At 38.9% G+C, this 15646-nt stretch overlaps 2 long non-coding RNA genes across 5 annotated transcripts in view; both read right to left on the bottom strand.

Annotated features, from left to right (window-relative positions):
- LOC103884404 overlaps positions 1 to 15646 on the bottom strand; it is a 103470-nt gene that overhangs the window by 60162 nt on the left and 27662 nt on the right. The gene's annotated exons all lie outside the window — the stretch shown is intronic.
- LOC108585947 lies at positions 4495 to 6913 on the bottom strand. The gene is made up of 3 exons (XR_001902567.3): positions 6538 to 6913; positions 5122 to 5280; positions 4495 to 5037 (listed from the first exon to the last, which is right to left on the bottom strand). It is a non-coding gene; the product is annotated as an uncharacterized LOC108585947 (long non-coding RNA).

Here is a 15646-nt window from a genome sequence, read left to right as displayed (position 1 = left end):
CAGGCAACCTACAGAATGGGAGAAACTTTTTGTAATCTACCCATCTGACAAAGGGCTAATATCCAGAATCTACAAAGAACTCAAACAAATTTACAAGAAAAAAAGCAAATAATCCCATCAAAAGGTGGGCGAAGGATATGAACAGACACTTCTCAAAAGAAGACATTTATGCAGCCAACAGACACATGAAAAATTCTCATATCACTGGCCATCAGAGATATGCAAATCAAAACCACAATGAGGTACCATCTCACACCAGTTAGAATGGCGATCATTAAAAAGTCAGGAAACAACAGGTGCTGGAGAGGATGTGGAGAAATAGGAACACTTTTACACTGTTGGTGGGACTGTAAACTAGTTCATCCATTGTGGAAGACAGTGTGGCGATTCCTCAAGGACCTAGAACAGTTTGACCCAGCGATCCCATTACTGGGCATATACCCAAAGCCTTATAGATCACGCTACTACAAAGACACATGCACACATATGTTTACTGCGGCACTATTCACAATAGCAAGGACTTGGAACCAACCCAAATGTCCATCAATGACAGACTGGATTAAGAAAATGTGGCACATATACACCATGGAATACTATGCAGCCATAAAAAAGGATGAGTTCATGTCCTTTGTAGGGCCATGGATGCAGCTGGAAACCATCATTCTCAGCAAACTATCACAAGAACAGAAAACCAACCACCACATGTTTTCACTCATAGGTAGGAACTGAACAATGAGAACACTTGGACACAAGGCTGGGAACATCGCACACTGGGGCCTGTCATGGGGTGTGGTGAGGGGGAGGGATAACATTAGGAGATAGATATACCTTATGTAAATGACGAGTAAATGGGTACAGCACACCAACATGGCACATGTATACATATGTAACAAACCTGCACGTTGTGCACATGTACCATAGAAGTTAAAGTATTATAATAATAAAAGAATGTGAAAGTCTAAGAGAGGAAGAAAAAGAGATCTTATGAAATCTACAAGATGTACTTCTGTGTGCCTAATACATCTAAGTTTTTATGTGTTATGTATACAATGTTTTACTACTAAAAATACATAAAAGAGCTCTAATTAATTGGCTTGAAGAAAAATAAAAGTGATTAAATCAAATATAAAAAAAGACTAGTCAAGTGCTTTTACAAGTTCATGTGACTTAAGGAAAATCTTTAAGCTGGCTTTAAAATTACTGAAATAACATTAGAAATGTCTTAAGAATTGTTAGCATTTTTGTTTGTACTTATTGATCAAATGGTTTCATGCTAATCCCTGCAGAATACTATAAAATTTGCCATAAGGGTTATAAAACTATAAACCCAGCCTAAAACAGAATGATCTTTGCTTGTTTAATTTTTGATAAATAAGACATGTAATATTGTTGGTTTAATGAAGACAGCTGAATCCTGAGTTACTGGCAAAAACAACCTTACATTTAACCATAAGTTTCCTTACTTAAGTAAACTCCTGAAATTCATAGTTTATAACATTGGTTAACAGGGTATTACTGTAAATAATGAGTTACAGTTTTTCTAAATAATCTAGATAAACTATTAAATAAATTAATCAAGTAAATGTAAGGCAGCAAATGCTTGTAAACAAACTTGTCATATAATTTATGATCTAAGGTTATTAATAGATATTAAGTGTTTGGGTAATTTTCCAATTTAAAAATTATAGGAAAACATTTTTAATATTCTTATTAAAAGGTAAATATCTTTGTCTAATTTGAAGCCTATTTAAAGGTTATGTATAAAACAAGGTAAAAGGAACAAGGATATAAGAGATGTAAAGAAAGTTATTGATATAAATTTATATTTTTGTGGTCAGGCACAGTGGCTTATGCCTGTAATGGGAGCATTTGGGAGGCCAACACAGGCAGATTGCTTGAGGCCAGGAGTTGGAGACCAGCCTGGGCAACACAGCAAAACTCTCTCTACTAAAAATATTGATACAAAAATTAGCCAAGCATGGTGGTGCACACCTATAATCCCAGATACACAGGAGGCAGAGGTTGTAGTGAGCCAAGATTGTGCCACTGAACTCCAGCCTGGGCAACAGAGTGAGACTGTTTCAAGAAGAACTCCAGGCCGGGCATGGTGGCTCATGCCACTTTGAGAGGCCAAGGTCGGGGATCACTTGAAGTTGGGAGCTTGAAACCAGCCAGGCCAACATGGTGAAACCCCTTCTCTACTAAAAATACAAAAATTAGCTGGGCGTGGTGGTGGGTGCCTGTAATCCCAGCTACTTGGGAGGCTAAAACAAGAGAATTGCTTAAACTTAGCAGGCAGAGGTTGCAGTGAACCAAGATCAGCCACTACACTCCAGCCTGGGCAACAGAGACTCCATCTCAAAAAAAAAAAAAAAAGAAAGAAAGAGAGAAAGAAAGAAAAAGAACCTCCCCCCCCCCCCCCCCCCAAAAAAAACCACAAGAGGTATTAAAAGAAAAAAAAATACAGGTAAAAAGGAAAGTGATTTTCTATGAGAAAGAATCTTGTATAGTGAATTTTTGTCCTAAAATAAAATAACTGGGTTGCTCAAGAAAAAGGAATATTTAGGACAAACCAGGAAGTCCAAGCATGTTATAAATGATCTAAGTCATGGTAAGATTAGTAAAAAGGGAACTTATATAAATGTTATGTGATTGTCTTTAAGTAAAGGAAATTATAATAGGTTTCCTAAGATTGAACTTTGATATTGAAATAAAACACTAATATAGAGCTAAAAGATTTGGTTAAAACAAGATTTTATTAAAATATTGACTTACTCTTAATGCAAGAACTTTTCAATTTTTAGATTCTATAATCTATAATCTGTTTCTTCGAAATTCTTCAGACTGATATCTCTGAAGTTCAGCTCCTTCTCTTTTAAAAAGGCTTTGGATGATAACTCTCCTTCACTTTTTGTTACCTCCTGTAATGTTTTATTAATTAGTAATCTAAAATAAGGGAGAAGAATTTCAAAAAACAGGCAAGTAAAATATTTTTTGGAGGCCTGCCTTTTAATTATGCAGACCTGTTATATCTCTGTCTTTATATGTGTCACATGAAAGTGATATTTCACTACCAAACTTCATGAAAGATCTCTAATCAAGTATCTTTTTTAAAAAAAGTAAGTGCTTGTTAGACTCAGATACCTTTTAATTCACATAACCCTGGTAAGATTTGATAAAATTAATTTGATAAATATAATTTAAAATCTCTGTTCAGTAATTAAAAATTTTAAAGACATGTTATGTTAAATTATCTCTTTGTTTTTTTTCTCTGAGCATTTGGGTTACTAAGTTAAAATAATGGGAAAATAAAACAAAGTTTTACAAAACACAAGGATGTTGATTTTGCTAAAAAAAAAAAAAAAAGAAAGTAGGTTTTTTTTCTAGTTAAACTATTTGAGTTACTTTAAAATGAAGGAAAAATTAAACAGATAAAACTAAACAAATAAAAAGAACAAGGAAGACAGGACAAAGTTAACTCTGAGACATGTGGTTCCCAATAAGATAGTCAATATGGGGACAGGGCAAAACCAAATAACTATTTTTTTAAAATTATTATACTTTAAGTTCTAGGGTACATGTACACAACGTGCAGGTTTATTACATATGTATACATGTGCCATGCTGGTGTGCTGCACCCACTAACTCATGATATACATTAGGTATATCTCCTAATACTATCCCTCCTCCCTCCCCCGACCCCACGGCAGGCCCCAGTGAGTGATTCTGGGCCTCCAAAAAAATTATTGTGAGGCTAGACCATGCTTTTACAGTACATTTTTTTTTTTTGAAGACATTTCTTTAAATTTCTAAAGTGCACTCTCTCTTATTTTAAAGATCCAATAGTAACTTCTGTTTTCGTATCTATTGTAGTTGGAAAAACAAATCAGGCAACACAACACAATACAAGTAAGCAGTTTAAGATCTGAGAGGAAACTTGTCTGTTTACTTTTGGGGTTCCACAAGGAAATAGAAGTTTCTCCTCAAAAAGCAGTTTGGTGCCTTCTCTGTCTTCTTCAAGGAACCCCAAGCTGTAAAATACTAAGAAAAGCTTATATCAAGAGGAACAAGATCATAGGAGAGAAAACAAAAAACAAAAACATAAAGTCCTTTTAAAGACACACACACACACACACACACACACACACACACACACACACACACCCTATAGCTTTTACTTCAGGACTCTAGCCATGAGATATTAATACAAATTTATTGGCCTGCTAAAGAAAAAAAGAAAAAAAAAACCCAATGGTTGTATCCAAACAGTGGTTTTTATCTCAGTAGAAAAGTAACAGCAGATTTAAAGTAGGTAGAAAAGAAAATAGAGAAAAAGAGAATTTAAGAACTCTATAGTTTGCAGGTTGACCTTAGGGCTCTTTTTCCTTGATGTAAATGTGCACAAAGACCATAACATTTCCATTTTACACAAACCCTGTGAAATAAGGGTGCCATAAAACCAACAGAGTGCTTGAAAGGGAGTCATTCTCCTTGTTTTTTTTTTGTTGTTGTTGTTATTCTTCTTAAAAGGAGGAACTGAGCTATGGCTTAGGGTTTTGGTGGAATGGGTCGAAGTGTGTGCTCATTACAGATGGGACTTCACAGCATCACCAGTGAGTCACTGCTGTCTTCTTGCATGTGTCAGTTTCTCTTTCCAGGGGTCTAGCACCTCCAGGAGAACCCAAAGCGGGAAGTGACCAGTTCCCATATGTGCTTCCCAGATGAGGCTTTTTTTAACTAATTTTGTTGACGATTCTCTGTAGGGCCACTGCACCTCACAGGGGTCAACCCCACAGACAATCCCACGAGACTTTTGGTCACCGAGAGTCACCTTTCAGCTGGAAGGAGCAAAATGGCCTTTCTCTTTGGAGCTGAGAAAACTCAGTCTCTCATTTATCTATGAAAACAATGGTTCAGTTCCTCATGCAAATGCACACAGACAAGCCAAGTAGAGATTAATTTTGGAGAAAAAGCAATGGAGAAGATCCTTTAGAATACACCTCTGAACTAAAAGTAGGATCCTTAAACAACATCTTCCTAGGAGAGAAAAAAAATAAAAACAGCTCAGAGTAAATCAAGGACCATCAACCAAAGGGAGGTCAGGGACCCAGGAGTACTTACCAGTTCTACTGGATGAGAAGCTCAAAGTCGGGGAGGCTTCCAATGGGCCTCTGCTGGTAACTTAGCTCTGACTTTGGGTAACTCCTTCAGGGTCCCAAGCCTTCTCTCAGTCCCCATGTGTTTGGGTGCCAAATGATTGTTGACCAAAAGAGTAAAACTCTGTAAAATATTTGAAGCTATTTATTCTGAGCCAAGTATGAGTGACCATGGCCCATGACACAGTCCTCAGGAGATCCTGAGAATATGTGCCCCTCTTTGTTGGTTTTCTATCTGGATGATCTGTCCATTAGTGAGAGTTGGGTGTTAAATCCTCTAGTGTTATTGTATTGCTGTGTATATCTCCCTTTAAATGCATTAATATTTGCTTTATATACTTGGGAGCTCTGCTGTTTGCTACATAGATATTTATATTTGTTATATACTCTTGCTGAATTGACCTTTTTATCTTTACATAGTAATCTTATTTGACTCTTTTTATAGTCTTTGATATATAGTCTATTTTATCTGACATAAGTATAGATACTTTTGCTCATTTGGTTTACAGTTACATGAAATACCTTTTTCCACAACTTCACTTTCAGTCTTTGTGTGCCTTTATAGGTGAAGTGAGTTTCTAGTAGGTAGCATATAGTTGGGTTTTTTTTTTTTTTTTATCCATTCAGCCACTGTCTGCCTTTTTGTTTGAATCCACTTACACACAATGTTATTATTGAACTTATTTAATCCCTGTAAAAAGTTAAAAACTTTTTACAGGGATTGCTGGCAAGATGGCCAAATAGGAACAGCTCTGCAGCTCCCAGTGAGACTGACGCAGAAGGTGGGTGATTTCTGCATTTCCAACTGAGGTACCCAGTTCATCTCACTGGGACTGGCTGGACAGTGGGTGCAGCCCACGGAAGGCGAGTCGAAGCAGCAATGCCCCACCCAGGAAGTACAACGGATTGGGGAATTTTCTTCCCTACCCAACGGAAGCCATGAGGGACTGAGCCTGAGGTACCATGCACACTCCAGCACAGATACTGCGCTTGTTCCACAGTCTTCACAACCTGCAAACCAGGAGATTACCTCAGGTGCCTACACCACCAGGGCCTTGGGTTTCAAGCATAAAACTGGGCGGTCATTTAGGCAGACACCAAACTAGCTGCAGGAGTTCTTTTTTTCCATACCCCAGTGGCGCCTGGAATGCCAGCAAGGCAGAACAATTCACTCCCCTGGAAAGAGGTGCTGAAGTCAGGGAGTCAAGTGGTCTGGGTCAGCGGGTCCCACCCCCCCATAGAGCCCAGTAAGCTAAGATCCACTGGCTTGAAATTCTCACTGCCAGCACAGCAGTCTGAGATGGACTGCGGATGTTCCAGCATGGTGGGGGGGAGGGGCGTCCACCATTACTGAGGCTCCAGAAGGTAGTTTTACACTCACATTGTAAACAAGGCCTCTGGGAAGTTCAAACTGGGTGGGGCCCACTGTAGCTCAGCAAAGCTGCTGTGGCCAGACTGCCAGATTTCTCTTCTCTGGGTAGGACATCTCTGAAAGAAAGGCAGCAGCCCCAGTCAGGAACTTATAGATAAAACCCCCATCTCCCTGGGACAGAGCACCTAGGGAAGGGGGCGGCTGTGGGAGCAGCTTCAGCAGACTTAAACGTCCCTGCCTGACAGCTCTGAAGAGAGCAGCAAACCTCCCAGCCCGCTGTTTGAGCTCTGCTAAGTGTCAGACTGCCTCAAGTGGGTCCCTGACCCCTGTGTATCCTGACAGGGAGACACCTCCCAGTAGGGGCCAACAGATACCTCATACTCTCCAGGTGCCCCTCTGGGATGAAGCTTCCAGAAGAAGGACCAGGCAGCAATCTTTGCTGTTTTGCAGCCTCTGCTGGTGATACCCAGGCAACCAGGGTCAGGAGTGGACCTCTAGCAAACTCCAGCAGACCAGCAGCAGAGGGGCCTGACTGTTAGAAGGAAAATTAACAAACAGAAAGGAATAGCATGTCCACTCAAACACCCCATCCGAAGGTCACCAACATCAAAGACCAAACGTAGATAAGTCCACAAAGATGGGAAGAAACCAGTGCAAAAAGACTGAAAATTCCAAAAACCAGAACACTTCTTTTCCTCCAAAGGAGCACAACTCCTCACCAGCAAGGGAACGAAAATGGATGGAAGAATGAGTTTGAAGAATTGACAGGAATAGGCTTCAGAAGGTGGGTAATAACAAACTCCTCTGAGCTAAAAGAGCATGTTCTAACCCAATGCAAGGAAGCTAAGAACCTTGAAAAAAGGTTAGAAGAATTGCTAACTAGAATAACCAGTGTAGGGAAGAACATAAATGACCTGATGGGGCTGAAAAACACAGCACACAGCATGAGAACTTTGTGAAGCATACACAAGTTTCAATAGCTAAATCGATCAAGCAGAAGAAAGGATATCTGTGATTGAAGATCAACTTAATGAAATAAAGAGAGAAGACAAGATTAGAAAAAAAGAATAAAAAGGAATGAACAAAGCCTCCAAGAAATATGGGACTATGTGCAAAGACCAAATTTACGTTTGATTGGTGTACCTGAAAGTGATGAGGAAAATGGAACCAAGTTGAAAAACACTCTTCAAGATATTATCCAGAAGAGCTTCTCCAACCTGGCAAGATAGGCCAACATTCAAATTCAGAAATACAGAAAACATCACAAAGATACTCCTCAAGAACAGCAACCCCAAGACACATAATCATCAGATTCACCATGACTGAAATGAAGGAAAAAATGTTAAGAGCAGCCAGAGAGAAAGATCAGGTTACCCACAAAGGGAAGCCCATCAGACTAACAGCATATCTCTCTGAAGAAACCCTACAAGCCAGAAGAGAGTGGGGGCTGATATTCAACATTCTTAAAGAAAAGGATTTTCAACCCAGAATTTCATACCCAGCCAAAATAAGTTTCATAAGCAAAGGAGAAATAAAATCCTTTACAGACAGGCAAATGCTGAGAGATTTTCTCACCACCAGGCCTGCCTTACAAGAACTCCTGAAGGAGGCACTAAATATGGAAAGGAACAACCGGTTCCAACCACTACAAAAACATACCAAATTGTAAAGAACATCAACACTATGAAGAAACTGCATTAACAAACAGGCAAAACAACCAGCTAGCATCATAATGATAGGATCAAATTCACACATAACAATATTAACCTTAAATGTTAATGGGCTAAATGCCCCAATTAAAAGACACAGACTGGCAAACTGGATAGAGTCAAGACCCATCAGTGTGCTGTATTCAGGAGACCCATCACACGTGCAGACACATATAGGCTCAAAATAAAGGGATGGAGGAATATTTGCCAAGAAATAGAGAGAGAGAGAAAAAAAAAAGCTGGAGTTGAAATTCTAATCTCTGATAAAACAGACTTTCAACCAACAAAGATCAAAAGAGACAAGAGCATTACATAATGGTAAAGGGATCAATGCAGCCAGAAGAGCTAACTATCCTAAACATATATGCACCCAATACAGCAGCACGCAGAATCATAAAGCAAGTTCTTACAGACCTACAAAGGGACTTAGACTCCTACACAATAATAGCGGGAGGCTTTAACACCCCACTGTCAATATCAGACAGATCAACGAGACAGAAAATTAACAAGGATATTTAGGATTTGAACTCAGCTGTGGACCAAGTGGACCTAATAGATATCTACAGAACTCTCCACCCCAAATCAGCAGAATATACATTCTTCTCAGCACCTCATCGCACTCATTCTAAAATTGACCACATAATTGGAAGTAAAACGCTTCTCTGCAAATGCAAAAGAACGGAAATCATAACAACATTCTCTCTGACCACAGTGCACTCAAATTAGAACTCGGGATTAAGAAACTCACTCAAAACCACGCAACTACATGGCAACTGAACAACCTGATCCTGAATGACTACTGGGTAAATAATGAAATGAAGCCTGAAATAAAGATGTTCTTTGAAACCAGTGAGCGCAAAGAAACAATGTACCAGAATCTCTGGGACATATTTAAAGCAGTGTGTAGAGGGAAATTTATAGCACTAACTGCCCTAAAGAGCAAGCAGGAAAGATCCAAAACTGACACCCTAACATCTAAATTGAAAGAACTAGAGAAGCAAGAGCAAAGAAATTCAAAATCTACCAGAAGACAAGAAATAACTAAGATCAGAGCAGAACTGAAGGAGATAGAGACATGAAAAACCCTTCAAAAAATTCAATGAATCCAGGAACTGGTTTTTTTAAAAGATCAACAAAATAGATAGACTGATAGTCAGACTAATAAACAAGAAAAGAGAGAAGAATTGGCCAGGCACTATGGCTCACGCCTGTAATCGCAGCACTTTGGGAGGCCAAGGCAGGTGGATCATGAGGTCAAGCAATCAAGACCATCGTGACCAACATGGTGAACCCCATCTCTACTAAAAATACAAAAATTAGCTGAGGACCATGGCGTGCGCCTGTAGTTCCAGCAATTGAGAGGCTGAGGCAGGAGAATCGCTTCAACCAAGGAGGCAGAGGTTGCAGTGAGCTGAGATCATGCCACGCACTCCAGCCTGGCGACAGAGTGAGACTCCATCTCAAAAAAAAAAAAAGAAGAAGAAAGAAAAAGAAAAAGAAAAAAGAAAAGACAGAAAATCAAATAATCAAATAGACACAAAAGTGATATATGGGATATCACCACTGATCCCACAGAAATACAAACTACCATTAGAGAATACTATAAACACCTCTATGCAAATAAACTAGAAAATCTAGAAGAAATGGATAAATTCCTGGACACATACATCCTCCCAAGTCTAAACTAGGAAGAAGTCAAATCCCTGACTAGACCAATAACAAGTTCTGAAATTGAGGCAGTAATTAATAGCATACTAACCAAAAAAGTGCAGGACCAGATGGATTCACAGCCAAATTCTACCAGAGGTACAAAGAGGAGCTGGTACCATTCCTTCTGAAAGTATTCCAATCAATAGAAAAAGAGGAAATCCTCCCTAACTCTTTTTATGAGGCCAAAATCATCCTGATACCAAAACCTGGCAGAGACACAACAAAAAAAGAAAATTTCAGGCCAATATCCCTGATGAACATTGATGCAAAAATCCTCAAAAAATACTGGCAAACTGAATCCAGCACCATATCAAAAAGCTTATCCACTATGATCAAGTTGGTTTCATCCCTGGCATGCAAGGCTGGTTCAACATATACAAATCAATGTAATCCATCATATAAATAGAACCAAAGACAAAAACCACATGATTATCTCAATAGAGGCAGAAAAGGTCTTCGACAAAATCCAACAGCACTTCATGCTAAAAACTCTCAATAAACTAGGTATTGATGGAACATATCTCAAAATAATAAGAGCTATTTATGACAAACCCACATCCAATATCATACTGAATGGGCAAAAACTGGAAGCATTCCCTTTGAAAACCAGCACAAGACAAGGAGGCTCTCTCTTGCCACTCCTATTCAACATAGTGTTGGAAGTTCTGGCCAGGGCAATCAAGCAAGAGAAAGAAATAAAGGTCATTCAAATAGGAAGAGAGGAACTCAAACTGTCTCTGTTTGCAAATAGCATGATTGTATATTTAGAAAACCCCATCATCTCAGCCTAAGATCTCCTTAAGCTGATAAGCAACTTCAGCAGTCTCAGGATACAAAATCAATGTGCAAAAATCACAAGCATTCCTATACACCAATAATAGACAGAGAGCCAAATCATGAGTGAACTCCCATTTGCAATTGCTACTAAGAATATAAAATACCCAGGAATACAATTTACAAGGGATATGAAGGAGCTCTTCAAGGAGGACTGTTGGGAGCAAGCCCCCCAAAATCTGGCCATAAACTGGCTGCAAAACTGGCCATAAACAAAATCTCTGCAGCACTGTGAAATGTCCATAACGGCACTAACACCCAAGCTGGAAGGTTGTGGGTTTATGGGAATGAGGGCAAGGAACACCTGGCCCTCCCAGGGTGGAAAACTGCTTACAGGCATTTTAAGCCACAAACAAGAGCATGAGCGATCTGTGTCTTAAGGGCATGTTCCTGCTGCAGTTAACTAGCCCAACCTATTCATTTAATTTGGCCCATCCCTTCATTTTCCATAAGGGATACTTTTAGCTAATTTAGTATCTAGAGAAACAATGCTAATGACTGGTTTGCTGTTAATAAATATGTGGGTAAATATCTGTTCAGGGCTCTCAGCTCTGAAGGCTGTGAGACCCCTGATTTCCCACTTCGCACCTCTATATTTCTGTGTGTGTGTCTTTAATTACTCTAGCACCACTGGGTTAGGGTCTCCCCAACCAAGCTGGTCTCGACAGAGAACTACAAACCACTGCTCAGGGAAATAAGAGAGGACACAAACAAATGGAAAAACATTCATGCTCATGGATAGGAAGAATCGATCTCATGAAAATGGCCATACTGCCCAAAGTAATTTATAGATTCATTGCTATCCCCACCAAGCTACCACTGACTTTCTTCATAGAATTAGGAAAAAAAAAAACTACTATAAACTTCATATGGGAAAAAAAAAAAAAAAAGAGCCTGCGTAGCCAAGACAATCCTGGGCAAGAAGAACAAAGCTGGAGGCATCGTGCTACCTGACTTCAAACTACACTACAAGGTTACAGTAACCCAAACAGCATGGTACTGGTACCAAAACAGATATATAGACCAATGAAACAGAACAGAGGCCTCAGAAATAACACCACGTATCTACAACCATCTGATCTTTGACAAACCTGACACAAACAAGCAACAGGGAAAAGATTCCCTATTTAATAAATGGTGTTGGGAAAACTAGTCAGTCATATGCAGAAAACTGAAACTGGACCCCTTCCTTACACCTTATACAAAAATCAACTCAAGATGGATCAAAGACTTAAATGTAAGACCTAGGACCATAAACATCCTAAAAGAAAACCTGGGCAATACCATTCAGGTCATAGGCATGATAAAGACTTCATGTCTAAAACACCAAAAGCAATGGCAACAAAAGCCAAAATTGACAAATGGGATATAATTAAACTAAAGAGCTTTGGCACAGCAAAAGAAACTATCATCAGAGTGAACAGAAAACCTACAAAATGGGAGAAAATGTTTGCAATCTGTCCATCTAACAAAGGGCTAGTATCCATAATCTATAAAGAACTAAAACAAATTTACAAGAAGAAAACAACCTCATCAAAAGGTGGGCAAATGATATGAACAGACAAAAGAAGACATTTATGCAGCCAACAAATGTATGAAAAAATGCTCATCATCACTGGTCATTAGAGAAATGCAAATCAAAAACAAAATGAGATGCTATCTCACACTAGTTAGAATGGCAACCATTAAAAAGTCAGGAAACAGCAGATGCTGGAGAGGATGTGGAGAAATAGGAACACTTTTACACTGTTGGTGGGAGTGTAAATTAGTTCAGCCATTGTGGAAGACAGTGTGGCGATTCCTCAAGGATGTGGAACTAGAAATACCATTTGACCCAGCCATCGCATTACTGAGTATATACCCAAAGGATTATAAATCATTCTACTACAAAGAAACATACACACGTATATTTATTGTGGCACTATTCACAATAGCAAAGACTTGGAACCAACCCAAATGTCCATCAATAATAGACTGGATAAAGAAAATGTGGCACATATACACCATGGAATGCTATGCAGCCATAAAAAAGGAAGAGTTCATGTCCTTTGGAGGGACATGGATGAAGCTGGAAACCATAATTCTCAGCAAACTATCACAAGAACAGAAAACCAAACACTGCATGTTCTCACTCATAAGTGGTAGTTGAACAATGAGAACATATGGACGTAGGGAGGGGAACATTACACACCAGGGCCTGTCGGGGGATGGGGGGTTAGGGGAGGGATAACATTAGGAGAAGTACCTAACGTAGAGTTGATGGGTATAGCAAACCACCGTGGCATAGGTATACCTATGTAACAAAACTGCACATTCTGCACATCTACCCCAGAAATTAAAGTATAATAATAAGAACTTATTACAGTTATTTTCTTGCTTCTTTTTAGGTTGCTTTTTGTAATTCCTCTTTTCTTTTCTTCCTTTCTTACAACCTTCCTTTTACTTCCTGTGTGAGAGTAATATGGGTAGTACTTTTTAGTTTGTCACTTTTTATTTTTAGTGACTCTATTATAGGATTTGCATAGTGGTTACCATAAGGCTTACAAAAAAATATCTTACAAATATAACAAATTATTTTCAAAAGACACAACTTATCTCCAGTCACAAAGAATAGAAACAAAGTAACAAAGAAAAAAATTTTTAAAACCCTCTACACTTTAACCACATCCATCCCACATTTTGACTTTATATTGTCTCAATTTACATATTTTTACATTGCCTATTTCTTAACAGGTTGTTGTAGGCAATATCGTCTTGGATAGATTGGCTTTGGGACTTCATATTAGCGTTATGAGTGAATTACACATCACAATTACAGTATCAGATTATTCTGGATTTGTCCACGTCCTTAATTTTACCAGTGGGTTTTATAATTTTCACTGTTTTCATTTTGCACATTAGTGGCTTTTTAATTGAAGAACTCCCCTTAGCATTTCTTGTAAGATCTGTTGATGGTGAATTCTTTCAGCTTTTGTTTTTCTGGGAAAGACTGAATATCTCCATACTTGAAATGTAGCTTTGCTGGATACAGTTTTCTTGGATGACAGTTTTTTTTTTTTTTTCCTCTCTCTCTTTCAGCACTTTGAAAATGTGCTACTGGCCAGTATGCTGGGTTGCCAGACAAGTTGGGGCTCCTTTATATGCTATTTGTTTCTTTTCTCTTGCTGCTTTTAAGATCTTCTCTTTGTCTTTGACCCTTGAGAGTTTGATTATTATCTGCTTTGGGGTAATCTTATTTTGGTCAAATCTTTTTGGTGCTCTCTGACCTTTCTGTACCTGGATATTTATCTCTTTCTTGAGTTTGGGAAAGTTTTCTGTCATTATTTCTTTGAATAAGCTTTATACTCCTTGCTCTTGTTAACTCTCTATTGAACACCACTAATTCTTAAGCTTTCAGGTAATTTTCTATATCTTAAAAAAGATATAGAAACCTTTGTTCCTTTCCATTCTATTTTTATTTTTTCTGCTCTATATATTTTCAAATAGCCTGTCTTTGTGCTCACTAATTCTTTCCTCTGCTTGATTTACTCTGCTGTTGAGAGCCTCTAATGAATTTTTCAGTTTGGTAAATGTATTTCTCAGTTCAAAGATTTCTGTTTGATTTTTTAAATTATTATTTCAATCTCTTAGTTAAATTTATCTGATAAACTTCTGAATTGCTTTTGTGTATTCTCTTGGATATCACTGAGTTCCCTTAAAACTGCTATTTTTGAATTCTTGGTCAGAGAGTTCATGTATCACCATCTTGTTAAGGTCAGTTATTAGGGCCTTTGGTTTGTCTGTTTAAGGAGGTTATGGTTCCCTGTCTTTTTTTTTTTTTCCAAAGTGGAGTCTTGCTTTGTCACTGAGGCTGGAGTGGCATGATCTTGGCTCACCGCAACCTCCGCCTCCCAGGTTCAAGCAATTCTTCTGCCTCAGCCTTCTGAGTAGCTGGGATTACAGGCCCCTGCCACCACACCCAGTTAATTTTTGTATTTTCAGTAGAGACGGGGTTTCACCATGTTGGCCAGGCTGGTTTTGAACTCCTGACCTCGTGATCCACCAGCCTTGGCCTCTCAAAGTGCTGGGATTACAGGCATGAGCCACTGTGCCTGGCCTGTTATTGTTTCTTATGGATGAACATCTATGTCTTTGCATTGAGGGATCAGCTATTTATTCCAGTCTTCTCTGTCTGGCTAGTTTTGGTTTTTATCAGCTATGTTTGTTCAGAAATTCTTTGTAATTTACCTATTATTTCTTTTATTTCTTTTTCTCTAGGTCACTGCCTCCTTTTCAGCACTAGGTGGTTGGTGTCTTAAGCCCAAGTTTGCCTTGGTTTTAGTAAATTATCAGTGTGCCACCCATCTTGAATGGGGGAGGTCCCAAAGAGGATATCCCAGTAGTATGGGAAGGCTGGCTAAGGGTTTTCACCCAGGGGACCTGTGAGATGAACCTCTTACTGTGTGGTGCTGCTAAACAGCCACTCTGATTTGGCATCTCCTTTGGCCAAGTTATAGAATAGAGTTTCCAGAGATAAGGATGGTATTTCTATCTCCCCACTTTGTCTCTGGCTTTCCTCAGGGATATTTCTGCCTTCTGGTACTCTCAATGCTTCTTGTGGGTTGAGGCAGGGAAAGATTTCTCAGCAGAAAACTCAAGATTGTGGAGAAGCTGGTTATTCACCTCAGTCTCACTTTTTCCACTGTAGAAACTGTGAGTTGGTGGGGAATTTTCCACACACTTGGTGTCAGGCACACCAGGGAAAAGGATATCATGAATATGGAAGTTTGATTTTCTTACCATCTTCTTGGTGATTTTTTACTTCTCTGTGGCCCCAGGAACTGTCTTAATATTTGAGTTCTAAGATATTGTTGGTGATAATCTTG

The sequence above is a fragment of the Papio anubis genome, chromosome 3 (assembly GCF_008728515.1).
Source record: "Papio anubis isolate 15944 chromosome 3, Panubis1.0, whole genome shotgun sequence".
Taxonomy (NCBI): Eukaryota; Metazoa; Chordata; class Mammalia; order Primates; family Cercopithecidae; genus Papio; species Papio anubis.
This window is presented reverse-complemented; position numbering and strand designations above follow the sequence as displayed.